The following is a 27,799-nucleotide window of genomic DNA, read 5'->3' as shown; positions in this document are numbered from 1 at the left end:
AGAATCGGCCACCCTGTGTAGCTTGACATTCTCAATTGAAATGTACCTGTTACCCTTGCGACCAGGAAGTGGGGGTAAAACAACTGTACGTGTACCCAATACTCCAAGCACCGGGACTGGTGCACGATAAGAGGGGCCAAACTCCTTCTTGTTCTCCACCTTCTCACGGACCAGGTCACCAACTCGAGGCAGCCAGCCGACTACCGGAATCAGGAGCGCTTCTTCGGATGTAGAGGGCACGTGTTCCTTTGCTAGAGTGTGTCTTGCTTCTTGTAGATTCTGCAATACAGCACAGTGGTCATCTAGGTCAAAAGGCGCGGCAGCCGCCGCCATGTCTAGACCATCAAGGTCTGGAACAAACATTCTCACTCCAAAGAGCATCATGTACGGGGTCCGCCCACCCAGAGACCTTCTAGGGAGGTTATTAAGTGCACGTTGGACGTCATACAAGTGGGCAAGCCAGTTCCGGCCTGTACCTAACACCTTGGCTGTCAACGATTGCTTTAGGTCACGGTTCATCCAATCCACAACACTATTGCCCTCTGGCCGTTATGGAGACGAAAATTTGACTTGGACCTCCAAACTTCTCATTGCTTCTTTGTACGCCTTAGAGGCGAACGCCGGGCCCTGATCAGAGTGAAGGGTACCACACGCAAAACTCCCTATAAAGACACGCAATGCTTTGATGACAGTCCTGGCATCAGCACTCCTTTGTGGCCACACCCACAGAAAACGTGTGCACGAATCCACTGCAACCAAGATGTACTTGTACGCAGTATCAGAGGTAAAAGGACCGCAGTGATCTAAATAAACACACGCAAGTGGTTGATTAGATATATGCAGCTGTGTTGGAGGTGGACGCGCAACAGAAGAAGGTTTAATCTGCTGGCAAATGTCACAACTAAGTACATAAGCCCGCGCTTGTTTATACAAACCGTACCACCAGTAACGTTGCTGTAAAAGAGACACAGTTGCCGACACTCCAGCATGCGCATACGCAACCCCTTCGTGGGCAGCCGTTATCAAATTTGGTCTGCAGTCCGTGTTGGGAATCAATCTATCAATGTCGTTAATCCTCACTAACGGGACGTTATCAGGACTTAAGTGATAATGGTATCGAGAAGGGAAACCTCTAGGGAAGTTTGTCCCTGTCTCAGAAGCAGCAATAGCTGCCAAGATGTCAGCATCTATCTTAGATTTTGATCTTGTAACTGCTGCTACTAAATATGTTGCCACTGCTGTTTTAGCTGCCTCGTCAGCCAAACTGTTACCGACAGCATGGACACCAACTCGTTGGTGACCAAGAGTGTGAATTACATTCACAAGTGGCAGACTCCCTTTAAGTTCTGCCACTCGAGCCCAAAGCGTTTTATGCTTTACTGTGCCACCTTTGGAATCACGAAAACCATTCATAATCCAAAAAAGCAAATTGTCGTTGTAAGATTGAACACAATAGTAAGAATCACTCACTATAAGAGTAGTGACCCTGTAATCAGCAAACTCAAGTGCAAGCACTAGAGCACGAAGCTCCGCCAACTGCGCGGTACAATCACCCAATGACTGCGTATGCACTGCATCAGATTGGAACTCTCCATTTACGAAAGTACCGACTACAATTGCGCAAGCCGCTGAATAAGCGTGCCTTGATCCAGTTGCGGGTTGCGCCGACCCGTCAGTGTATATGACACAATGGCATTCCTCGATGGGGCGCAATGACAGAGGAGCAGGATGAACGAATTCATACTCCAAACTCTCTTGAGTCTGCAACGCCGCGTCAAAGATGTATTCGACGTCAGGCGAAGCTAAGGAGGTCGCCCACTGTATCCACCTTGGATGCAAAGCCTTAGAATTCGGTACACTAGCTTTAGTGACTGCTTCAAGAGCAGGAAACGGTGTTACCACCAGCATGCGCTTTCCTTGTGATAGTGCTCGTTCTTTCAGGATCGCCATCTGAACTGCTGTCAAGACTTTTTCAACAGTGGAAAAACGCAGCTCAGCCGAAGTGTACAGATGAGATTTGTAAGCAATGGGGACTGTGTCGCCCTCATTGAACGTTAAGTACGTGAAACCTTCCGTGCCTGGAACAATTCTTATGACCAGGTTGGTGTGGTTGTCCCGAGTTTTTAGATATTTAGCTGTAAGAAGATCAGTTTGAAAAGTATACAATGCTAATGAGTGCTCTGGCAGCCAGCAAGATCTGGTAAAAGTTGGTTGTATCAAGGCATAAAGCGTCTTGATACGCTGGGCATAATCAGGAATGTAGGATCGACCGAAATTCAGAAAACCCAGCAGGGATTGGAGTTTTTTCAGTGTCGTAGGGATACGAAGGCGTGCGCATTTCTCAAGGAATTGCAGTGCCAAGCCTCGACCCTCATTATTGAGTTCGTACCCCAAGAACAACACTGTAAACTCAGCAATGTGGGACTTCTTAAAATTGAACTTGTAACCGAAGTCTGCAAACATAGTCACTATGTTATCCACACGAGCAAGGTGTGGAAGCAACTCGTCGTCTGTCAGATAGATGTCATCAACATACGAGTATGCCTCCGGGTCTACCATCTCCAAGAGAGAGACCACGCGAGCGGCAAAAACTCCAGGGCTGTTTTTATAGCCCATCGGGAGCTGTTTGAACAATTTTTGTTTGCCAACCGAGGTGAATGCTGTCCACTCATAACTAAGAGGGGCCAGGTTATGGCAATAAAAGCCATTTGATAAGTCTAGCGTAGTTTTGAAACGTTTTTTCACAAGACTATGGACGAGAGCCGAACTATGAGTATTTTGTACCGCACACGTCCGGCAATGCGAGTTTAAATGCCGGTAATCCAAAACTAGGCGGTACGACCCGTCAGGCTTCGTCACAGTGAATAAAGGATTATTCATGGGTGACACACATGTCTCAATCACTCCTTGATATTCCAATTGTTCAAGGATGGACGCGACGTGAGATCTTGCCTCGCGACGCATGGGATATTGGGGTTGAGGCTGGGGATCGGATCGCAATGGAATCTCGTGATTGGGAGAACATTTATCCCAGCCAACCTGATTATGATATAACGCAGGTGCAAGCACCTGTGCCTACTCCCCGGCTAACCTAGTAGACTCATCCGTGGGCACTGCGTGCCCAAAGGAAGGAAGTATAACTTCCTCTCCCCTTGGAGCGTCCAAAATGAAACCGGAGGCCAATCTTTCTCCGCCAAAAGAATATCATAGGTGGTGGTAAGATTATCCCAATAAAACACTTTAATTTTGCGTTGTATGTCACCCTCAATATTAAGGACTATTTCAAATAATCTTTCTGGGGGAGCTACGCGAGTATCAGCAGTTTCAACTGTCACATAAATGTCAATTGCTGTCGCCTCCAGAAATGGACGCAATGCTTCCCGCACTACTGTAACCTCCGCCGCGCTGTCTAGCAGCGTTAGTGCCCATGTCAGGTTCCGAAGCTGTGTCCTGACCATCTGAGGCATATCTCGCTGAGATAGCAGCAACTTTCTTTTTCTGAAACGGTGGACGTTGTCTGGCCGTGTCTTCCTGCTTGCTTTTACCGTGAGTCTGGCGGGGCTGGTCTCGACCTTGAGTGCCCCGTCCTCTCCCACGCTCGCCACCACCAGTGTGCGAAGTTGATGTTTCCTGTGAAGAACGAGGAGAGCGTTGTTCAGAAACCTGAAATCTATCAGGTGACTTAATACGAGTACGATCGCGCAAATCATAAGTGCGTTCACTATACGACTGTACGGGTGAGGCAGGACGAGAAACCTGTTTCTGTTGCTGCTTCTCTTGTTTTTTGGCTCGCCAACTTTGTTTAGGAAAGTTGGGCTTTTCGTCTTTTGTAGACAAACTCACCTTAGTTTGCTGCACTACATCAGGAATTTTGATGGTGGGTTTCACGCCTAAGGCACTACGTCCAACCATCCTATAGGCTTTCGCAATAATTTTTGCGAACTCCCTTGGTTTATCGGCATCAGCCACAAGTTCTAGCATATTACCAACTTGGAACTGCATGGCATCTCCTTTGAGGTTGCCCAATACCATGGAACAAACCACATCGAAACTGTCGACAAGCCTTAATCCTAACTCAATAGCTGCCTCCGCACCATGACTTTCTTGGACTTTCTTGATGACGGAGGGTAGTACAGACATAGATGGAGTGCCGTAGCACTTCGAATAGGTCGCAGCAAAGACCTTGCCCCAATTGTCACAATCAACAAGTTCAGGGACCAGGTCCTTCGGCAAAGTAATGGTGAGTATCCTGTGTTTATCCACAGGTGTAGTGTTCGGAAACACGGCTTCTAATTGATCAAATTTTTCCGCAAGCCAGTAAGGAAATTCATCCTTACTGAGGGGGTGCTTGCCGACAACCGCATTAACCATAACAGGGCTAATCACCACCGCGTGATGGAGATCCGACCCGTGCCCAGCAACCGCAGGTGCTCCCACCTGAACTGTGCATGACACATACTGCACTAAAGCCCTATGGACCGTAATCAGGGCTGTGTGTAGCGTTCGTAAATCACCCACTCCCACCGTCAGGTAGCATGGGTGTGGAGTATATCCGGCCAGTACCGGCGAAGTGGCCCCTGCAATTGATAACGGGCCCATTCTCGCCGATACGACCTCATGGGGGAGGGCGCCATTAAACCAAATTGTATGCTGCCAGGCAGAAATAGGAATTTCTAGTGTCCTATATGGGGCATAAACCGCAGGCACAGGCGTGGCTGTATATTCGTGGAACAAATTATCGTCCGTATCCACCTCCTCAAAGGTCACCCATGAGTAAAACAACTCATAAGGGTAGGTGGCATCAGCACTGACCACAAAGACCACGGCCATCCCGTCATCAGGTACCCCATAAGCCCTCAAAGGAGCGCGCAGAGGAACCCTACTATGAGCGGGAATATTAACCGCCATAAGGACACCCTAAAGAGTAACAACGATATTTACAGTAGCACTTGGGCTCAAAAATTGTAACCTTTTTAATTTTCAAGCTTGATAGAACCTTCAGTCAAAACCTAGGTAGGTTAAACCGTCACTCTTGTTTTCCGGAAACGAGAGTGAGGGTAGTTGTGGACTAAACGCAAGTACTACTAAAGCGTCTCAGATCATAAGACCAAACGTTAGGTGCGCCATGTTGCAGGGATTCTGCTTTTGCACAGAACTATGCTCAGGAGACCAGGACCTCAGAGAATTGTGGTGTACCAGAAAATTCCCCTCAGAACCCAGAACCCCTTATCCGACTAGCTTAGTATCCCATTCGTTAGCCTAGATCTAGCTAGGCGGTCCCAATGTATAGACAAACCAGAACAAGCGACTTAGATATTTCTCAGGAGTGGTGGGAATCCGAAATACCTGTTCGTATCTATTTGTTAGTCCACAACATAATAATACAGACACGGTAAAGTTTAAAGAGTTTATTTTATAAACCTCGCGTCCTAAGATGCAGTACTTTGGCTAACACTAGCAGACTAACAGTACAGATCAGAACCATAAGCATTATTACAATACCATACAAAATGAAAGGAGCAATCATACTAATAATGACAGTGGTATACAGCCACACTCCTTTCTCTAGAATCTAATACATTATTATTATTAGACTATTAGAAGGTCTCTTAGGTTAACAGGGGGGACCCCATACCGTATAGATCAGCTTAGTAGAATCACATCAAAGGATCAGCTAAGCTCTCTCATGCATCAGCTCTTCTGTTCGAATGAATATAAAACCAAACTGTTCTGCAATATTAAAGACGCTTGTCCTTCAGATATTGGCAGCTGTATGTATGATATGTCTAAAAAGTGGTACGATCAATCTAATCACAACACTCTGTACCTTCTAGTGACCCAGACTCGTTCTTTGCATGATGTACAGACCAAGGACACATTTCACTGCTAAGAATGTGAAACAACAGTTTGTTATCCTGTAAGGCAAAGTCGAGTCAGCATTTTGAAAATGAATAACACATAACAACAGTGTCGTGTGCAGCGCAGCAGAAACGACAAGCTGGCTTGCTAACAATTATCTCGGTTATGCTAACTTAGTGTTGTAAATAGGGCGTGGCTTAATCCATCTTACAGCCTGGGATTGCCTGCCATTTTGTTTTGTTGGTCTCGTACCACCGGCAATCCTCAGACCGACGGCCGTTCTGTGAATGATATGCCACATCTTGGAGTAATGAGTCGTATGTGTGTTCAACGTTTGGAAATATGGGTTGTCTTTTTTACCGATGTTGTTGGGGGCATGCCATGCAGGTGTAGCTCGAGCAGGGACAAGTGTGTGTGGGGTGTGGGCAAGTTGCTCTTTCATTAGCGCAGTTCATGGTGTGGGAGTCACAAGAGTCTGGTATGGGATCTCACTCAGGGGGTGCCGGGTGCATTGGAGACCAAGGTAGGAGGTTCGGATGTCCTTCCGCCTTGTGTATTGAGAAAAAGGAGCTTTCATGTCTAATTTTTGTCTGACTACTGCTTGCATTTCTGAAATGTGATGTGGCCTTTGCGCTGAAATTGTTGCCAGGCCTTCGATTTTGGGTGCACCAATTGCAAGACACACGCAACAGGTGGCATGTCTATGCCAAGGGCACGATTGGCCTTGCGCTCCTTGTTCAGTCTCTCTCTCTCTTTCTCTCTCTCTCTCTCTCTCTGTTCTTTGATGAGTGCCTGACACACCTTCTTATCTGGGATATTGTCTTACAGGCTGTCACTTCCAGATTGACCAGGGATGACCCGCCATGACTCTTCCAAATAGTTGTTTGGTGTGAAATATTGAATCTGCTTTTTCTGTACTCACATGGCTGTTAGTTGTTGTGATTCTGCGTCATCAGGCGAATGATTTTGTTCATGATTTTGTGACGATGTGCATTCTCTTGATCCGGGGGAGGTTGGTGGTGCCCGAGGTGTGGCCCCGGGGGGGGGGGGTGGTACGGGGGTGGGTGGCGGTGGGTGTTGTGGCCCTCTTGGGTGTTCGAGCTGCATGATCACTGCCTCCATGGCATCTGTTGTTCTTGAGGTGTGGCTCTGGGCTGGGCTCCCTTTGGTGGTGCAGGTTGTAGTCCGACTTTGCACCAGGTCAGAGCAGGTGTTAAAATCCTGCTGCTAACACGCCTTAGCGCATGTTTTGTGTTCTCGTCACTGATATGGCTGGTCGTTGAGAATGTTGTGATGTGATGTTGTCGCGTATTTTTGCTCGGGAACGCCTACTCTGCATCTCATTAGCGATAGTTGCTGGGGTCATCTGTGGCGATGTTTTTTGCGGCTGCTGTCGCAAGTAATCTGGTGGTATCGGCTGTTTGCACAAGCTTGTGAATGGGGCGGTAAATTTATCACGACTTTGAGTGTGATAAAGTCCCGATAACTCGGCAATAGAGCCTTGAGAATTTGCCTGTGTTGTTAAGATGGTGCAGGCCAGCAAGGGGAGCCAATGGAGTTCCACCAGGTCGGGGATGATGAGGTCATATTTCGGATCACTGACATAATATCGATTACCAAAATATCCCCATACACAAATATCGACACATAAGTATCGATGTCAAAAATATCGACATCCTATCTTTATAATGTAAAGTACAAAAATATTGCAAAAATAATAGATGTAAAAAATATCGATGTACAAAATATCGTTTTTTTATATATAAAAAATAATGTTAAATTAAATAATAAAATTACATTTAAAAAATGTATTTAAATGTAATGTACATTTTAACAAATATAATAAATACATTTAATTTAAAAAATTTAAACATTGATATATAAAATGTAATATATAAATGTATATTTACTTAAAACCAATTAATAAACTAATAATTTAAATTTATTTTAAAATGTTATAAATATATACAAATTTACAAAAAAATATGTGTGTGTGTGTGTGTATATATATATATATATATATATATATACACCTATAACATAAAATCTAATACACAAAAATTATATTATAAATTAAAACATTAAAATATTTAATAATTTTTAAACTCACATTTTGCACTCCATTGGGTGCAACAGTAGGGAAAGCGTTGGATAGTGTAGGGTTAAAAATTACTATTCCCACTTCAGTGAGTGCAACAGTAGGGAAAGTGTTGGATTGCAGAGGGGAAAAAATAACTATTCCCACTCCAGTGAATGCAACAGTAGGGAAAGTGTTGGATAGCGGAACAGTAAAAATTACTATTCCCACTCCAATTACTGCAACAGTAGTGAAAGTGTTGGATAGCGAAGGGGTACAAATTACTATTCCCACTCCAGTGAGTGCAACAGTAGGGAAAGTGTTGGATAGCGGAGAGTTAAAATTACTATTCCCACTCCAGTGAGTGCAACAGTAGGGAAAGTGTTGGATAGTGAAGGGGTAACAATTACTATTCCCACTCCAGTGATTGCAACAGTAGGGAAAGTGTTGCATGGCGGAGGGGTAAAAATTACTATTCCCACTCCAGTGAGTGCAACAGTAGGGAAAGTGTTGCATAGCGGAGGGGTAAAAATTACTATTCCCACTCCAGTAAGCCCAACAGTAGGGAAAGTGTTAGATAGCGGAGGGGTGAAAATTACTATTCCCACTCCAATTACTGGACAGTAGGGAAAGTGTTGGATAGTGGAGGGGTAAAACTTACTATTCCCGATCCAGTGAGTGATACAGTAGGGAAAGTGTTGGCTAGTGGAAGGGAAAAATGTACTATTCCCACTCCAGTAAGTGCAACAGTAGGAAAAGTGTTGGATAGCAGAGATGTAAAAATTACTATTCCAACTCCAGTGACTGCAACAGTAGGGAAAGTGTTAAATAGCAGATAGGAAACTAATTACTATTCCCACTCCAGTGAGTGCAACAGTAGTGAAAGTGTTGGATAGCGGAGGGGTACAAATTACTATTCCCACTCCAGTGAGTGCAACAGTAGGGACAGTGTTGGGTAGCAGAGGGGTACAAATTACTATTCCCACTCTAGTGAGTGCAACAGTAGGGAAAGTGTTGGACAGCTGAGGGGTAAAAATTAATATTCTTACTGAAATCAATTCAAAATTAAAAACAAACAAAATATCAATTAAAATACAAAAATTGTTAAAAACAAAAACAAAAAACATATAAAAATAATACAATTTACAAAAGATAGAAACATATTATGTTAAAAAAATCTAAAAATTACCTACAAAAATTATTTTCTAAAAATGTAATAAATATTTTTCGAACAAATAACTATATTTAATAGAAATTAATTATAATCAAAAACACTAATTGTTACATAAAATTAATATTTTTTATTTCCTACCCTATAACACCACACAATTCACAATGCACATTTAAATTTCTAAAACAGTGTACCTCCATAATTAACATAATTAATAATCAAATAAACAAATATTAATTAAAAAACAAATGAAAAAAGACTACCCCTACAAAACTAAAATCCCCACTCAAAATAAAAGTAAACAATCACCATAAATATGTCAATTAATGTATGAATAATAATGAGTAACTAATTATTAGTTAATAAAACCTAAAATACTTTCCACCCTCTACCCCAAAACTTATCACAACACACACCTAAACATCATAACCCAATTTCCATAACTAATTTTATATTATTAAATTATTATCAAGTAACAACAAATGATTAATTAATTGAAAATAATTTACTTCCCACCCTTTACCACTATGAACCCCACAACTCACATCTCAAATTAATTACACAATTGCCATATTTATTTTCTAATTAATTAATTACCATTATTTAACAATTATTAATTAATTTTAAATAAATTACTTCCCAACCTATTCCCCTACAAACTCAACCACCCATTCCTAAAAAATGACACAATTAAAATAAATAGTTACCAATTAATTAGTTAATTAATATTAATTACCAAACAATTGATAGATATATTAATAGATTAATTCCCAAAATTAACACTATAAAGTATACATTAAATAAATATTAATATTTACAAATTATTATTAAATGTATTAAACTTTAATTACTTCTCACACTATTCCCCTATAAACCCACAACCCGCTATTCCCACAATTAATACTATAAAATCTAAATTAAGTAAATACTTATAAATAAAAAACATTAAATAATTTATGATATCTATCCCTCTTCTGCTCCCGTTCAGAAAATCCCTTAAGACCTGGCTGTTCACAGATAAACGGTGAGCTGAAGTTCTTTCGTTTTGCTTCTGGACTCCGTGGTATGTACGGCCTCTCTCTAGCGCCTTGATGCCCTTGGGTGACTGCTGTGCTATATAAATATCAAAATCAAATCATTATAATTAAATTACTTCCCACCCTCTTCCCCTATAAACCCACAACCCGCTCCTAAAACAATAACACAATTAACATAATTACCAATTAATTAATACAAATTAACCAATTAATTAATTAATAATAAATTAATTCCCTCAATTGACACTATAAAATCTAAATTAAATACTAATAAGTAAAAAAATGTAATTAATTTATTATAATTAAATTACTTCCCACCGTATTCCCCTATAAACCCACAACCTGCTACAGAACTAAAAGACGCAAAATGTAATCAACATAACATTAATCACTACTAAAAATGTAACATATATTAAAAAACAAAGCAATACTTATGCAAAAAAATAGATCACATACTTTTAAAATACATACTAAAATACATAACACTAATTTAAAAATCAATATTTTAAACATGTATAGTTTTTGCAAACGATATTACTTACTTCGATATTTTCACAAATTATATTTCTTACCTTGAAGTCGATATTCTTGACCACAATATTCTTGCTGTCGATATTTCTGTATCACGATATTTCCAACTCGACATTTGTGTATGTCGATATTTAAAACTCGATATTCTGTCTGTGCACCCATATTTCTTCAGGTCCTGGATGAGACATGATTTTGTGTATAGGGTGCCCCTAAGAGGTGTCAATGTGGAATCTGAGTTGTCATTGAATAGTAGAGCATTACCACATTAAGGGGCCGATTCTGATTGCGGCCGCAAATCGTACCGGCCGACACGGACCAGCGCCGTACGACCCGTGCAGTACGATGCAACACGTGTGAATTACAACCGACACGTACGGAATACAAGCCGTACGACCGAGCCGTAGGGAAAATAGTGATCCGGCTGGAAAACCAACGCGAGTTTCACCGACCGACACAAACCCGGAATGAACCCGACCGACCCGTACCCGCGAAGACCGATTCGCGCAGTATGATGCAATGCGTGTAAACCCAGACCGACTCGCACGGAGACCAAGCCGCACGACCGACACGCACAGAAAACCGGGCCCACAAGTAATAGAGATCTCCGCGACAGACGCGTATGAAACACAGAAGATAGTCAGCATGAACGAGGTGGAGAAGCCCGCACGAGCCAACATCAGCGTCCGTTTCCGTCAGAAGAACGTCTCCTTCATGCCTACAAAACCCAAAGGAAAAAAGACCAAAAAAGGACCAAACAAGCAATGACAAAGCCAATAAATATCAAATAAAAAAACCTGGGACAAAGAAACACCCACAACTCCAACTATATAAAGGACTGCAATCACTACCATGATCCCTTGCAAACAGGAGACACAGCCAGCAGCAAACACCATCACACAGCAACCACAGACACACTCACAACTCACCCATCACACAACTCACCCACCATCAGCACCTCATCCAAAAGCACACACACATACAGCTAGCAAAACCAACACTAACCCACCCTCACTTGAACCCTCACACACATATCACTCACCACCACCACCCATCACCATGCCCCCAAAGAAGAATCCAAAGTTCACAGATAGTGAGTTAGAAGTGCTGGTAGACGAGATCATCAGAGTAGAGCCACATTTGTTTGGTACATTGGTCCAAAGGACCCCCCATGTCACAGAAAACCAAGATGTGGGCGAGGATTGTGGACAAGGTGAACGCTCAAGCACTAGCAAGGAACGCAAAGGACGATATCCAGAACAGGTGGTATGATGTGCGCAGGAGGGTCAAGAAACTCATTGAAAAAGACCACGCCCTCCTGCCAAACCAGTCTACTTCAGGACCTGGGAGGAGAAGGTGCGGGACATCCTACCACCAGAGAGCGTCCATGGTCTAACAGACATACCAGAGCCTGGTGAGTACACAAACAACATACTCAATATTGTGTGGCAAGGGCAACGTGAAACCATGCACCGCAAGCAAAGCCACAGTAACCAATAGATAATCCTCCCAAGATGTGTATGCCAGTCAGGCAAACACAATACCTGCCATCTCATAGTGACTTGGAACTGTGTCATGACATGCAGCAACCTACAAACAAATAGAGCAAGGCAGTGGCACAAAGCTAAATAAACACTGCCAGACAGTTTGCCACCACAAACACACTACCTCACAGTGCAGCTGACTGACAGGAAGGAATAGTGGGGATGCAGGTGAAGTGAGTGTATCCAAAAGCATGATGGGGTTTGTAGTCACAGATAATGCTCCCCCTCCTGATTGACCCATCAAGACCTCTCTGAACCCTGCCCACATCACAGGGAGTGGAAAATGACTGACAAGATGGCTGACACTGGGTCCTGCTGTGGGGAGCACAAGGCCCTGGTAGGGCTTGTGCGCAAATCAGAAGCAGGACACCACTGACTGACATCCTGAAAGACAAATTGCACGCCCTCCAATGGAAGCACGTTTCATGATGGGATGTCTGGCCGGGTGGGAAGGAGGACTGACAGCTCTGACCATACTTACCAGCATGTGGAGACACCCCCTCCCTCAACACAAACTCCACACAACTCACCGGGTAGAATGCATTGCCCCACACCTCATTGAAATGTCAGCAAAAGATACCCCATATTGGGTGCTGCTGTGTGAAGCACAGGGGCTCTCTTTGGACTTGTAGCCAAACAACCACCAGGATTTCACAGTCAGCTATCTTGTCATTGCTGTCACACCCCCTCACAGGGAAGCGGAGTCAAGAGGGAGAAAGTATGGGCATGCTGGGAAGGGGGGTGTAGCCAAGAGTATGATGGGAGTTGCAGTCACAGACAATCCACACCCACCCACATGGCCCAGCAAGCAAACACTGAACCATGCTTGCCTCGCAGGGAGCGGGAAGGGACTGACAAGATGTCTGACACTGGGCTCTGTTGTGGGGAGCACAAGGCCCTGCTGGGAAATTGGCAACAACAAACACCAGGACTTCAAGTCAGCCATCTTGCCATTGCTGTCACACCCCCTCACAGGGAAGCAGAGTCAAGAGGGAGGAAGTATGGGCATGCTGGGAAGGGGGGTGTAGCCAAGAGTATGATGGGAGTTGCAGTCACAGACAATCCAGACCCACCCACATGGCCCAGCAAGCAAACACTGAACCATGCTCGTCTCACAGGGAGTGGGAAGGGACTGACAAGATGTCTGACACTGGGCTCTGTTGTGGGGAGCACAAGGCCCTGCTGGGAAATGGGCAACAGCAATATCAAACTCTGTCCGTGACAAGCTGGAAAAAAGGAGTGTACAGTCAGGCACCTGTTAGTACAGTAGAAAATGTCATGTTTGTGAACCATTGATGCCTGTAGAAACATAACTTACATTGTGTGTCTCTTCCAAACACAGGTGGTGCTGGGGACCCAGCACCAAATGAAGAGGATTCCCAGTCCCAGACTCTGGTGGACACTGAGCTCTCTGGTTTGACTCTGTCTCTGTCCTCTTCGGATGACGACGACCAACCGGGCCCCTCCGGTGTGATTCATCATGCAGCACCAGCAGCATCAACATCTGTACCCCCTGCACCCACGCCTCCAGCATCTGGAAACTGACAGGGCACCCCCGCCAACACGGACAGACCAAGGCCACTGAACACCCACTGCACAGGGACACAGGACCCCCCGGAAACTACAGCAAACACCACCAGCAACACCACCTAAGGGGTCCCAGTGTCACCTGTGCGTCCCGCCGCTGGTCCTGCCCGTGTGAATAGGGGTGCTGGGAGGAGTGGGAAGCAGAGGGCGTGCCTTGCAGAGGGGTCTGGACTGCATGATGACCCCCAACTGGCACGCATCATAGATGCGTACCAGGATAGCACCGGAGGATTTGGCCAGGTAGTGGGGATCCTCAAGGACATACAACAGGAGCAGGCTGCCCACCATGCCCGCATGGAGGCAAAGTGGGATGCCCTTACTGCAATGCATCGGGACATACTCCAATGCCTCTGCCAGATCAACACAAACCTGTCCACACCTCCCTGTGTGCCCACAACATCTGTTGCAACACCATCTGCCAGCGCCACAGGGAGGGAGGAGGACTCTGGCGGAGAGTCCCCTGCAACGCAGAGGCCTGCACCTGAGGATCCCCCCCAAGAAGAAGAGGGGTCGTCCGAAGAAGGACATGTGAGAGACAGATGTCCCAGCACATCCCCCAGGGCCTCTAAACCTGTTCTGGACAATGTTCTTTGTGCGCAACCCGTTCACCTTGTTCAATCGCACACAACTCGCCCACATGACATGGAGGGTTCATGTTGGTCCAATGTAGCAGATGACTGTGGACTTTACTCTGGACATTTCATCTACCAGCACTTCCAACTCTAATGTGAACTTTGGATTCCAAAAACCAATGTACAGCACCCACCATCCTGTGCACTTTCCTTACACATGTTCGAAAATAAACTCACCAGTACACCCTACTTGCCTCTGTTGTGATTCCAACTTGTCATGTGTCATGGAGATGTCGATCTGCTACACAAAACAGTGCATGCCAAATACTGCAACAATGTGACCAACATTAGGTGAGTCATGGTGATGTGACATATGTGAGGGAGACACACCACTGTGGCAACACAACACATACTCACCATGGCCATGTTACTCATCCCACACAATGATGTTGACCTGAAACACATAGGTATGCCCAAACACAACACCTATCCACAGCCATTGGTAACAAGTCCACAGGTGAGGTAAGCAAATGTTACTCAGATGTGGGAAGACAGATAACGCACCTAACAAAGCATAGCACAGGTTCATTACACATCAGCAACATGTTTATTCAAAAATAGTTGCAATGCAATTGTACGTTACGGTGGACACACGGTCACAGAGTGTCTGAGAATTGTAGTCCAGGGGTGTGTGGCACATCACTTGATGTCAATTGACTACTCCCACACTGGTGTCGGATTCTGGGTGTTGGGGGTCAGTGTTGACCAAACAACAAGCAAATTACCCTGTGAAGGACAGACACAAGACACAGTCAAAAGCACAGCAGAACAGGAGAGAAATGCAATACACATGCACAAAACATGTCACAAGAAACCTACATAGAAACAAGTTAGCAGTACTACCCTATTGTGGAGTACACACCACCTGAATGGACACATCACTGCACGCATCCAGTCAAGTGGCACACAGACACACTCAGACAGCAACAGAGCTGGCTCAACACATTCCAGGCTAACTCCATACATTGACATAACGACCCTGGAAACTCACATTCAGGTGAAGAAGTTGTTGAAGAGCTGTGAGCGGATGTCACCCTCATCCTCATCATCACTGGCATCGTGGCCCAGGCCGGGATCCTCCACAGGTGGCAGAGGTTGGTCATCGTCATCCTGGATGAGAGGCACCTTCTTCCACACTGCCATGTCGTGTAGCATGCAGCATACAAGTATTATTTTGCACACCTTTGCAGGCTCATATGGGAGGGCCCCTCCGGTCTTGTCCAGGCAGCGAAAGCGGCTTTTCAGGAGGCCGAATGTCCGTTCAATCACCCTCCTGCTCCGACCATGTGCCTCATTGTAGCGCATCTCGGCTGGTGTTACAGGGTTCGTGAGGGGTGTCAGCAACCACGGCATGTTAGGGTATCCGGAGTCACCTACACACAAAAAGTAGCTGAGTTTTATAGGAGTGCGGAATACAACATTGACAAACACACACAATGATAAACCGTCAGTACTCACCAACAAGCCAGGCACGCTGATCTGGCATCGGGGACATCAGCGTTGCAATGCGACTACTCCTCATTATGTAGGCATCGTGCGCAGAACCAGAGAACCGTGCACACACATGTGTGATACACATGTCTGCAATTGTTTTCAACAACAGTGGTCCCCAAAAAGTGAAATGGAAACCAAAGGAATGAATATAGACTCAATCGTAGCTATATTTAGTGGACTTGTCCAGCCGGACAGAGGTCTGATATTTACTTGTAGGTATAAGATATAATCATACAAAACAATACATAAAATGGGACACAATCCTGTGTCCTACTTAGCCAGTAGAGTGCATAAACAAGGGAAAAAACAAACAACAGGGGGCTCGGGCAAAGCTTTTCCGGTTTGTTACACAAGGAGGATATACATTGTTACAAGAACAAATCACTACAAAACACCGTTTACAGCGGAATGAACGAAAGGTTTTTTGTGTATAAGGTGTATTAGGGTGTCGACGGCGTTTCGATCCGTTTGAAGGATGAGCAGATCATCATCAGGACTTAAATAACATGCCTGTTAAATAGAGCCTCATTAGCCGCAACTCCAGAATGGGGGAACTTGGGCAAGGAGACAAGGGCTGCTATAATGGCGGCTCCAGATATGATGAATTTCATCTCGGATACGGGGGGAGTCACCTTCGCGTACTCTAATGGCTCAGTCGTCAGTATGTTGCAGGGAAGTTGCTGAATAGCAGGATTCTTCCGGGTGTAACTGTTGTTGAAAACAATTGTCTCCCAAGGTCCCTGGTCGACTTCTCTTGGGTTCCCCTGTTGTTGCAGAATATATACACATGTCTGCAAGACATACCACCAGAGCATTGATCGAGTGGAAATGTTTCCTGTTACGGTATGCCTGCTCATGTGCCTGTGGTGGTATCAGGGCCACATGTGTCCCATCAATAGATCCGATGACGTTCGGCATCCTCCCCAGTGTATAAAAGGCATCCTTTATTTCAGGGAGTTCAGCTGGGCTAGGGAACTTGATGTACAGGTCAAGGAAATGCAACATCCCCTCCAAGACATCGCGTAGCACACGACTAAACATAGTTTGCGACATCCCACCTGCTGTAGCCACAGTGCACTGGAAGGTACCAGTAGCAAAGAAGTGCAGGGCTGCCATCACCTTCACCTCTGGGGTCAGTGCTGAAGGGTATGTCCGGTCAGGTAACAGATGTGGCGCCAAGTGCTCCGCCAACTCCTCAATCAGTGGCCTGGTGAAGCGGTACCGTCGGATGCAGTCGCGTTCCTGCATGGTTTGAAGGTCTGGGAACGGTCGATGGACAGCTGGTGCCCTGCAGAACAGAGATGAACAAAGGAAGATTGTCGGTTCATCCACCCATATGGCCATGACCAGGCTCAATATCACATGATACATCATGACATTACACAACGTACTGAGGTGTGTGCTGTTGGGCATGGACACATATGTCACCTACATGACCATCACCTCACATCTCAATTCCACATGTCCACATAAGTCCCATGTAGTGCAATGGCCAATCATTTGGCTGTGTCACCCGACCTATGTACTGCTGTGACGTTACAAACACACACCCCAGTGACAAGTGAGGCCTGATGTCTCCCAGGCATCACAGATCTTTGCCATGCAGATACCCAGGGTCCCTGTATTGCCACATCAACACTGGCATGGACATGGCATATCACGTACACACCACAAGGCAAGCGTGAGTCCCACAGGTAGTGGCCACTGTTGTCCCTGCAGGCCCTACATGTACGTCTCTTAGACACATACACACCATCAAGGTTGCTGCATATACCACATGGATGTGGAGACTGTCTCCCATTGGGCACATTTGATCAGACACATCTGAGACACAACATGCACACAGACTGTAGATGCACATCTGAATTGTGGCTACAGGTCTCACTGTGACGTACATGCCATCACCCCCAGGACTCGGTGTATGTGACATGTCCTAAACATATCCAACCTGCAACTGTGTCCGTGACTCATGCCCATTACTGTACATTTGCACATCACAGTGGTAATGTTCACAACACACAAAGGATTCTGCCCCCATGTACACGTGCACAGCCTGGGAGTGGCTGAACAAAAGTGCCACCCAACAAACCAAATGTTGCCCCCCCAACACACAGGGAATGCAGCCTTATATGCCATGTGACACTGTGTGGCCAATGCTGTAGTGTGGTAGGTGTGCACAGGTGTCCCAGGCAAGTAATTGTGTGTTTAATCCGTTAAATAGTCACACCAATGAGATCCGACGCGGGTGACAATGCGTACGCATTGCACTGTTCATGACCGATCCGGGCGTACGCTTTGACATTGACTGCAATGAGGTCCGACGCGGGTGACAATGCGTACGCATTGCACTGTTCATGACCGAGGCGTGCGTACACTTTGACATTGACTGCAATGAGGTCCGACGCGGGTGACAATGCATACGCATTGCACGGTTCATGACCGAGCGGTGCGTACGCTTTGCCATTGACTGCAATGAGGTCCGATGCGGGTGACAATGCGTACGCATTGCACGGTTCATGAACGAGCCGTGCGGAAGCTTTGCCATTGACTGCAATGAGGTCCGACGTGGGTGACTATCATGCCTGCGCGTCGGGCAGGCATGGTCCGAGACAGGCGTACGCCTTGGCCATTGAATTGTATGGAGACAGGTCCATGTGTATTTTCAAAAATACTTATTGTACAGTCAGTTGACCGAGCCGGGCGCACCCATTGGCTCTAGACTGTCATGGAGATGGATGCGGATTCAAAACTTGTATGAGTTGTGCTCTGGAAATTCAGTTGGATGCCTACAACAATGTTGCAATTCCTAGTGTTTCATGAAGGTGAAGATTTGAACGATGCAGAAGACGTGTACGAGTCTTACATTTCCATGGATTGGCCAGATTCATAGAATGCAACCGTGTTGGACCTATCACTGGGGACACATGGCACATAGTTTGCCTCTGCAGCACAGATATAGGGCTGTCCGTCCCCCAGGGAGTTCACTTGTCTGCACTACATGCTACTGGACCACATCCCTGCTACCACTGCTGCTGTCTCTGCATCCTCTGGCTCCTGCTATGGCACGTACTCTGGAGAGGGCCCCAGCCTTCACTGAGGAGGAGAACCAGGCCCTGCTGGACGGGCTCCTTCCACAGTACAGCAAGCTGTATGGGAAACCAGGGAAGCAGGTGAGTGTGCAGTCCACTGCCTTCCTAATTGTGCATGTTGCCTGACTGGCAGTACTAGAGTGTGTACACCAGTGGCAAGCATTCTCACTGACTACTTTCATCCCCCAAAGTGTGTAGGTACATGTAATGAACAGGTGTTCTGCTGCTAAAGTGCATTAGTGCAAGCTTAAACTTCCCAGGAATTGTTAACATGTCAGACATGCAGGGCATTTGCCCTTTCCCGTGGTTGCACTACCTGTGTAACTCATTTTCCTTTGTGATGATGACATGTATATCCAAATGTGTGCAGCACAAATATGGGGCATGTGTGTTAATGGAATTTTAACTTTGACATCCTCACAGGTTGATGCCCACCAGAAGCAGGAGATATGGCAGACCATCGCCCGGGCAGTTCGTTCGGTGGGGGTCTACAAGCGCCGGATCCGCAACTGCCAGAAGAGGTGGCAGGACCTTCGGGGCTGGACCCGGAGGATCGCTAGAGTCCAGCTGAAGCTGTCACCTCCACGCTGGAGGGGCGGATACCGGACCCTGACCCCCCACATGCTCTGGATCCTGGCGGTGGTCTTCCCGGTCCTGGATAGACAGCTGAAGGCCAGACAGCAGCAAGGAGGGGGGTAAATCCATGCCTAATCTGTGTACTATGTCTGACATGCTAATTGCAGTGTTTTGGCCTGGTCACACTTCCTCATTACATAGGTCTTGTAGTCCAATACTCAGGTCCCTCAATTGTGTGATGCACCCTCCTCATCTGTTCCACAGGTGTGGGCCCGACAGTCTGTTGCTTGTGTCACTAGGGCACTGTGTCCCTGTAGTCAGCTATGCTTCAGCTCCCGGACAGCCTCTGTTCCTGTGACTCTGTTGTGTGTTTCATGGGTGGTTCAATTGTTTACCCAATGCCTGGGATCTGGCATGTGATCTTTGTGTGCCCTTGATATGTGTCACAATTGCTGGTCTGACTCGCCACATGTGGCTGGGGTATTTCAAACAAACCCATGCAGCAGGGGACTCCAATTTGTGGGCCTCAGGAGTATGTATATAAAGTATGTCACACTTGCTTAGCCACCTGACTACTGTCCAGGGCCAAACACTGTTTCACGTAGACCTGGGCAGTCATGCCTCCTCAAGGGCATTTAGAAACACTCTGTAATCCCACTCCTGTGTATCAACTTGCAGGTTGTGCTTAGTGACATGTGCCTTGAGGTGTCTGCCTCTGTGTCATTATGGTGTGTCTTCCTGTTACGTACAACTGGGGTGTCCATGATTTTGAGGGTCAACAGGACAACTGAGATGTGACTGTCAGAGACAAGACCTGTGTGACATATAGGTGTGTGATCACTTGACAGTGCACAATGGTGTATGCAACTGTGTACTTCAGGCAGCTGGGTTACATGCACGGCAGACTTTGATGTGCTACTGTACAGGGAGTTGTGTTTGCAGAGACTCATATGTCTGTTTTGCATGATGTGGGGTCTACTGGGTCCTGGATATGTTGTTTGCAGGGGATGGGCAAGTGCACTTGTCATCTGCAGAGTTAGCTTTACCCCTGAGCTATGATTGTGACACAGTGCATACTGTTGTTGTCTGGATGCCCTGCCCCTGTGACAGGAGACAGTGTTGACTGACTTTCCAGGCATGCCAGTGCCATGGCATTTAACTTGCTATGAGTGATCCTGCATTGTGTTCAAGTGTGCACCATGCACCCCATTGTGGCATTGACTATGAGGACATGAGAACATCATAGTGTGTGTTTCTGGCATGCATCACAAGCATGTGTAATGAGTCTCTGCCCATCCCTTCATCCGGACAACTGTACTGAGTCAGTGGCAAGAGATGTGCTGTGTGTATAGTGACATACTCCTACATATTCACTTGCATGTCTAACTAATGTGTGGGCGGTGCATGTCGGGACATTGGGGTATTAGCATCCAACATGCAACAGACAAATGGGTGCCAGTCAAGGAGGGATATGTGTGCCATGGTTGATGTTGAGAATGACAATTGGCTTATTCTAAACAGTGTTGGCACTTTGAGCAGTGTTCAGCTGAAGATGCCAGGGCTTGCCCTGTGATGTGATGTACTCACTGTGGTGTGTGCAGTCAGTGCAGGTGAACGATGTTGTTCTCTTTCTTCCTATTCCTATCCAGATACATCCACGGACAGAGGAGGGGACAGCTCCATGGACCAGGAGGAGCCACAGAGCCTGACAGGGACAGAAGGAGAGGAGTCGGGGAGAACCAGTGGCACGGAGGGCGAGTAGAGCCACACCGAGGAGTCCTCAGCACCATCCACCCCAGCTGAGGGCCACAGCAGCTCTGAGGATGACTCCCTTGTGGAGGCGGGTGTCAGCAGCCACCAAACCCCAGCTAGTGAGGCTGTCCCCGCCACCGCCCCCACCATCACCATCACCACCCTCCCATTGGCTCCCATCCCAGAGGTCCGTGGAGGCTCGCGAGTTCGGGAGCATGTCTCGTTTGTGCCAGGCACCGCACCCCCTGCACCTGTGTCCCCTGCTGCCCTGAGTGAGGAGTCTGTGGACTTACTTAGACAGATCCATGTAGGGCAGACATCGATGCTGAGTGTCCTCCATGCACACACCACTCTGTTGACGCAACTGGTGTCGTTTATGGAGGGCATTTAATCGGGCATGTCTGCCCTACAGAGGACCAATCAGTCCGTGGCCTCCTCCCTGATGGCAGCAGTGTCCCTCCTCCAACAGTCCCGCACCCCTCCTACCCCTGCACCACCACCCACGATTCCTAGCAGCCTACCTGTCCCAAGCACACACACACCTGCACATTCTCACAAAGCCACAGACACGGGCAGCACACAAACACCCAAACCAAGGGCTAGACGTGCACACAAGCAAGCGCAGGGGACTGATACCACACTCAGAGGGGCTGGTTTGCATACACACACACAGTCATCCACAACCACTCCGCAGTCCTCCGAAACCTCTCCCTCCCAGCCCCCTTCCCTTGAACCCCATCTCCCCAGAAGCTCTTCCTCTGTGACCTTGGCCTCTTCCCCACCGACCCAGCAGATCCAGATTACAAGGGGAAGAGGAAGTCCTCACACACAGAGGGGAGTGCCCCTCACACCCGGACACCCTCCCCCAGGCACAGTCAGACTAAGGCCCCCACCCGCAAGCCCCCCTAGAGCCGGAAGAGCAAGACCCCACCGCCGCCACGCAGCTCCAAGGCAAAGTCTCCGTCCTCCATCCCCAGGCCACCACTCCACGACCACCCAGTCTGACTTGGGCACTGCAGTGGGGACCCAATCCACTCCATCTGACCTGCCCAGTGTATGCAAGCAACGTGTGACAGTTGTCACTCAAGTTCACTCCTTGTGATTTGATAATGGACTGGCCATTGGCCTTTTGTTTGAACGGACGTTTACATTTTCATATGCTGAATAAAGCTTTTTTCTTTATCCTTGTGAACTTGATTTAGCTGTACATTAGGTTGATGATGTTTAGCATGCCCTTGCACCTGTAATGCTTGGTTTCCAATGTTGAATACTGAGGTGTTGATGTGAGGTACTCCATGTGGTCCATGAGGTATGTATCCTATTCTGGTCAGTATCCATGTCATCCTTTGCAGCTAACTGGGTGTGTCATGATCAAACAATTTGTAGACATCTCTGTGAACATGTCATTTGCATGGTCACATCTGTGGCTTGCACCCATGCACATATGATGTGCTTCCCATTGTCCAATTTGTCTATTTCCCTGTCTTTGGGCGCATCTCCACTGGACCTACGGGTGTGGGCATCATTGGTATAGGAGCAACTGGGTCCTGTGTGCAACTTGCTGTACATATGTGTTGAGCATGTGCAGATGACTTAGGGGAGACTCACGTACCCAGGCTGTTGTGACCAGAGCCTTCATTGTGTGGTAACTGATGGCTGACTGACCAAGTGTTCTGCTGACATGAGTGAGACATGCTGTGACTATGTTTGGCACAGCTGGGCTTCCACAGGAGTTGGGTCCCCTCAGGCTATGCCACGGATGTGTTGTTCCGTGACATAGCCTGGGCCCATGGTGTGTGTTGTGTGAGATTGTGTGTGTGTGTACACATCCCTTTTCATACACAGGCAGTGTTCCCTTGTTATGTTCCTGTTGTTTATGCTTGCTGAGTGGTACTGTGCTCATCCCACAACTTTGCTATGGGCTACCAGCTGTGTGGGTGCATGACACACTTCTGTTAATTGGTGTTTCATCATTGGGATTTTTCAGTTCTGAGTTGTGGTGATGTTGTCAGACGCAGATGGGACACAGTCAGGGGTCCCCAAGGCACTTGTTTGTTCGCAATATCATGTAGTTGTCCCTAGGTGGTACCTTTCAGTGATTGAGACATGTGTATGTGTATGTGACTGCTCCCACTTGTCAGGTTCAGGGCTGCAATGTTGGCAGGTGTCAGCATGTGTGCCTTGTGGTTCTCCTTGGCTTCTGCATTGTCCTGGGACTGTGGCAGGTGTTCCGAAGGTTACGGGAGCTTTGACGTCATGGCCATGTACCGCATACTGTGCAGTATGTCTGTCATTCACCAGGGTTGTGAACTGTCCTTGTGTGATGAGTCTGTGCTCCTTAGATCCTCCCAACATTCCTGTGTTTGTCATGGGTGCATGTGCAATGTCACCTGTCCATGTGGGCTTCACAGATGCACATTGTTGCAGTTCAGGGTGTGTGGTGTTGAGGGTGGACTGTTGTAAATGTTTGCATGTATGGGCCCCTAGCTCCCGTTTGTCCATGGATCACGGGCCATGCTGAGTGATTTGTGTTTGTGTAGATGTGATGTACGTTTGTTGCACAGGACACGTGTCTGGTTTTCACAGTTTGTAAGACATCTACCTTTGTCATCACAGTGGAGGTGTCATGCATGCTTCTGTCACCCCAATGTCTGGTCCCTGGGGGTAGTGCTGTTGTATGTCAGTCTCTTGCTGTGTTAGTTTGTGTTCATTCTAGCTTGTGTCACATGTGTCTGTTGTGCTCCCTCTCATCTCACAATGCCTGATTGCCCACTAAGGGTGTCCCAATGATGGTATACTTTTGTATGGCACTGTGTCCACATCTGTGTCACTGTGGTTCAGCCCCCCTCATGTGTTGTGTAGTTGCCTGGGGATACTGAGACACACACACACACAGACACACACACACACACACATGTTGTGTCAGATGTGCAGTGTGATGTTGCCTGTTTGTGTTTGTTGCATCTGCATCAGTGCATTGGTATTGCTGTTGTGGGCCATTGTCTGGATGCTGTTTCTGTAATTTTCACTGCTGTCCATGTGAGTCATATCACATCATTCTGCACATTCATCCTGGTTGTTAGGTGCCATTGCTGGCATGGAATGTGAGTTTGTGACCTGACACCTACAGTCCACACAGGTTGTTTTGATTAGTGTGTCTATTTTCGAGATCTGTGTATGCTTTGTGATGGTCACTTCTGCTCTTGTGTCATTGTACACTGTATGCAATGTCAGCCCCCATGTGTGGTGCTTGTCTGCACATGGCCGAGAGTATGTTTTGTTTTCACAGCACTGTTAGCCTCACCACATCTCTGTGGGTATGGGACATAACCACTAGTTTGCCCCAAAAGTGTTTCATGTGTTGGGACCAGGAATCATACATGCTGTTTGGCATTTGCAGCTTTGAACATGATGACACTTACCTTTTGGTCACTGTGATGAGGGGGGGTTTAGACCCCATCACCACAATGCTCGACATTTGCTGCAGTTTGGAACCCCACACTTAACTTTTGTTCTACACAGTGAGGGGGTGCATAACCCATCCTATGGGTGGGGGTGGCAGGGGTGATGGACAACAGGTCCCCTATGAGTGGGGGTGGCAGGGGTGATAGCCAACAGGTCCCCTATGGGTGGGGGTGGCAGGGGTGATGGGCAACATAAGCCCTATGAGTGGGGGTGGCAGGGGTGATGTACAACATAAGTCCTATGAGCGGGGCTGGCAGGGGTGATGTGCAACATAAGCCCTATGAGTGGCGGTGGCAGGGGTGATGGGCAACAGGTCCCCTATGAGTGGGGGTAGCAGGGGTGATGTGCAACATAAGCCCTATGAGTGGGGGTGGCAGGGGTGATGTGCAACATAAGCCCTATGAGTGGGTGTGGCAAGGGTGATGGGCAACAGGTCCCCTATGAGTGGGGGTGGTAGGGGTGATGGGCAACAGGTCCCCTATGGGTGGGGGTGGCAGGGGTGATGGGCAGCAGGTCCCCTATGAGTGGGGGTGGCAGGGGTGATGGGCAACAGGTCCCCTATGGGTGGGGTGATAGTGGTGCTGGCCATACAACCCCTATGGTGGCCTGTTTTTAGTGGCCAGGATATGGATCCCCTGTGTGTGTGCCATTTTGCGGGTACATGTTGTTTGTTTGTGTGGTAGGTGTCTGACTTACTGTTTGCGCCGTCCGCGTCTGTTCCTGATCCGGTCATAGATGTAGAGTACTGGTATGACCTGCGCAATGGAATTCATGATGTGTTCGTCTCGTACACGCTGCTTGTTGCTCCGTCTCGTACCCGTTGCAAGCTGGTCCATCTCGTAGCCGTGGATTGAGTTGTGGCGCGAATCGTAGCTGATATATTTCTTTTCCGGATGCTGTGATGTGCCGTACATGGCGACCCGTCCTCCGCGTAGGAAGTACGCATTGTACTTGTCAGGGCGGAAACTGCTATGGATACTGCTTCCGGGCGACTCGGTTCGGCGTTAGGAGTTACGGCTCGGACGGAGAATGGAGCTTGAATCACAGCCTACGTGTCGGTCGGGTATTTGGCAGTTATGCGCATCGTACTTCATCAACAGGACGGACCGGCTACGGGTACTTGTCGGTCGCAAGGTAAGGCTACGAACAGCTCTCGGAGAGCTGTCCGACCCGGATCAGAATCGACCCCTGAATGGTAGGGCATTAAATGGGATGCTCCATGTATTACCTGAGGGAATGTAAGTCATGCCCAGTAATATAACTTCCCAATAACGGAGTTTCACACACTGAAATTCGTGCCTGTGCTCATTTGGGAGGGCGCAGATTGGTTATGGCAATGAGCGATGGTCCCAAAGCCCAATTGGTTAAAGGTGACACTGCACGTATGACAGCCTGCTCTAAACACCCCCCCTTAAAAGTTCTCATGCTGTAAAGCATATGCTGCAGCACCTTCGTTCCTTTGAACGGTATTAAGGAACTATACTCTGACCATTGGCTGTCGTTCCACTCCAGGGGGTTGAAGGGCATTAAGATGCTATCGTTTATTGGCGTAAGGCATTAGGTGATAAGTGGAGTTATGATATCTGAGGAAAATCTGTAGTAGATCACTATATCTTCAGAAGGGCTCTCGAACCTCACGTCATTTCTGCTCTTTTTTACATTAGGCACCAGTTGAATTGTGTCTCGGTGAGTAGATGTTATCTTCAAAATAAAAAACTAGGAATACCTCGAAGATGTACCGGTGGCAAAAGCTTGCCCTCTAGAAATTCCTCCTAATGTAACATAACATTTCATTACAGTATGTTTTATTCTGCGGATGAGTGGTGGCCTGCAGTAACTGTCAATGGCTCACTGTCCTGCGTTTTACCAAGCAGGCAACCATGGAGCAGAGGTGATGTTAGAAACACATTCTAGGCCCCCTTGACCACAGATGGCTGCAGATCCTGCTTGGCCTTGATTAACTTTTGGTCTTTAGTGTTCCTAGACAAAATGGAGCTGTACAGCAGTTACAGCATTGCTTCCCACAAAATCCCTCCATATGGGTCTGGTGAAGCAGTATCCATTCTGAGTGATCCGCTTGACCATACCTCAAGTGACATGGTGTTGGTGCACCTGAAATTTACAGGTGCAAGAATAACAGCTTTACTGGGTACATGCCCTTTAGGTACAGGCTTTGGGAACATGTACAGTCCAGCCCCTGACCTGGTTCCACCCACACCAGAGGGAGGAGGCAATGCCATAGCCTGCCATGTCCCCAACGTCCTCTCCGCTCATTGGAAATATGGAAATTGTGCATAAAAAATAAACCAAATACGCAATTACCACAATGTCCTATGGTACAGTGAAGTATAATGAAAGCTACTCTATCTATTACACACTTAAGTCTGCTCCTATGCGGTGCACACTCACCTGTACTGCTGCCTTGGGTCCAATTTTCCTGTGTTAGTCTCCCAAAGCTTTGATGCCAAGAGCCTCACAATGGTCATAAATAGGAAAAAGTGTATCTGGGTAACGGGAGACAGAAAGAGCAGAGGAAGTCAAGCATGGTTTTAGGTGTCTCACATAGACAGATACTGTTGATACCTCATTTCTTATTGATCGACAATTAACCTTGCAATCCATTAGAAAAGACAAAGCAGTCTTGGAGAGAGGATGCTTACCATAGATTTATTGGGCCTTCCTGGTGCTATATTATATAATGTGCCCTGGAGGTCCAGCAGACGTTTTGCAAACTGAAGGCATTTTTTATTACAGAAGGTGCCACAGACACTTGTGAGGACGCTTTCTATAATATTGATCCTAGCCATGCAATCCCAAAGGGGTATTTCCTCATTTCCTTGGGTTCTTACTTGATACAAATGAGTGGATGCTGTGTCCCCTGCGCTGTATTACAGATTTGAGGGAAGGGGCAAGGAGGACATTGGGAGGCACACTAATTGCACACCATATATGAAGTGGCATACATTCACTGTACCTCTTTATTGGAAG

The 27,799-nt window shown here is 47.0% G+C and overlaps 1 pseudogene; it reads right to left on the bottom strand.

Moving 5' to 3' along the window:
- The window catches only part of LOC146871134 (parathyroid hormone/parathyroid hormone-related peptide receptor-like), a 166,308-nt pseudogene that overhangs the window by 102,987 nt on the left and 35,522 nt on the right, over nt 1-27,799 (bottom strand).

Source organism: Triturus cristatus, chromosome 1_1 (assembly GCF_964204655.1).
Source record: "Triturus cristatus chromosome 1_1, aTriCri1.1, whole genome shotgun sequence".
NCBI classification, from domain to species: domain Eukaryota; kingdom Metazoa; phylum Chordata; class Amphibia; order Caudata; family Salamandridae; genus Triturus; species Triturus cristatus.
The sequence above is the reverse complement of the archived record's forward strand: the minus strand, read 5'-3'. Positions and strand labels throughout refer to the sequence as shown.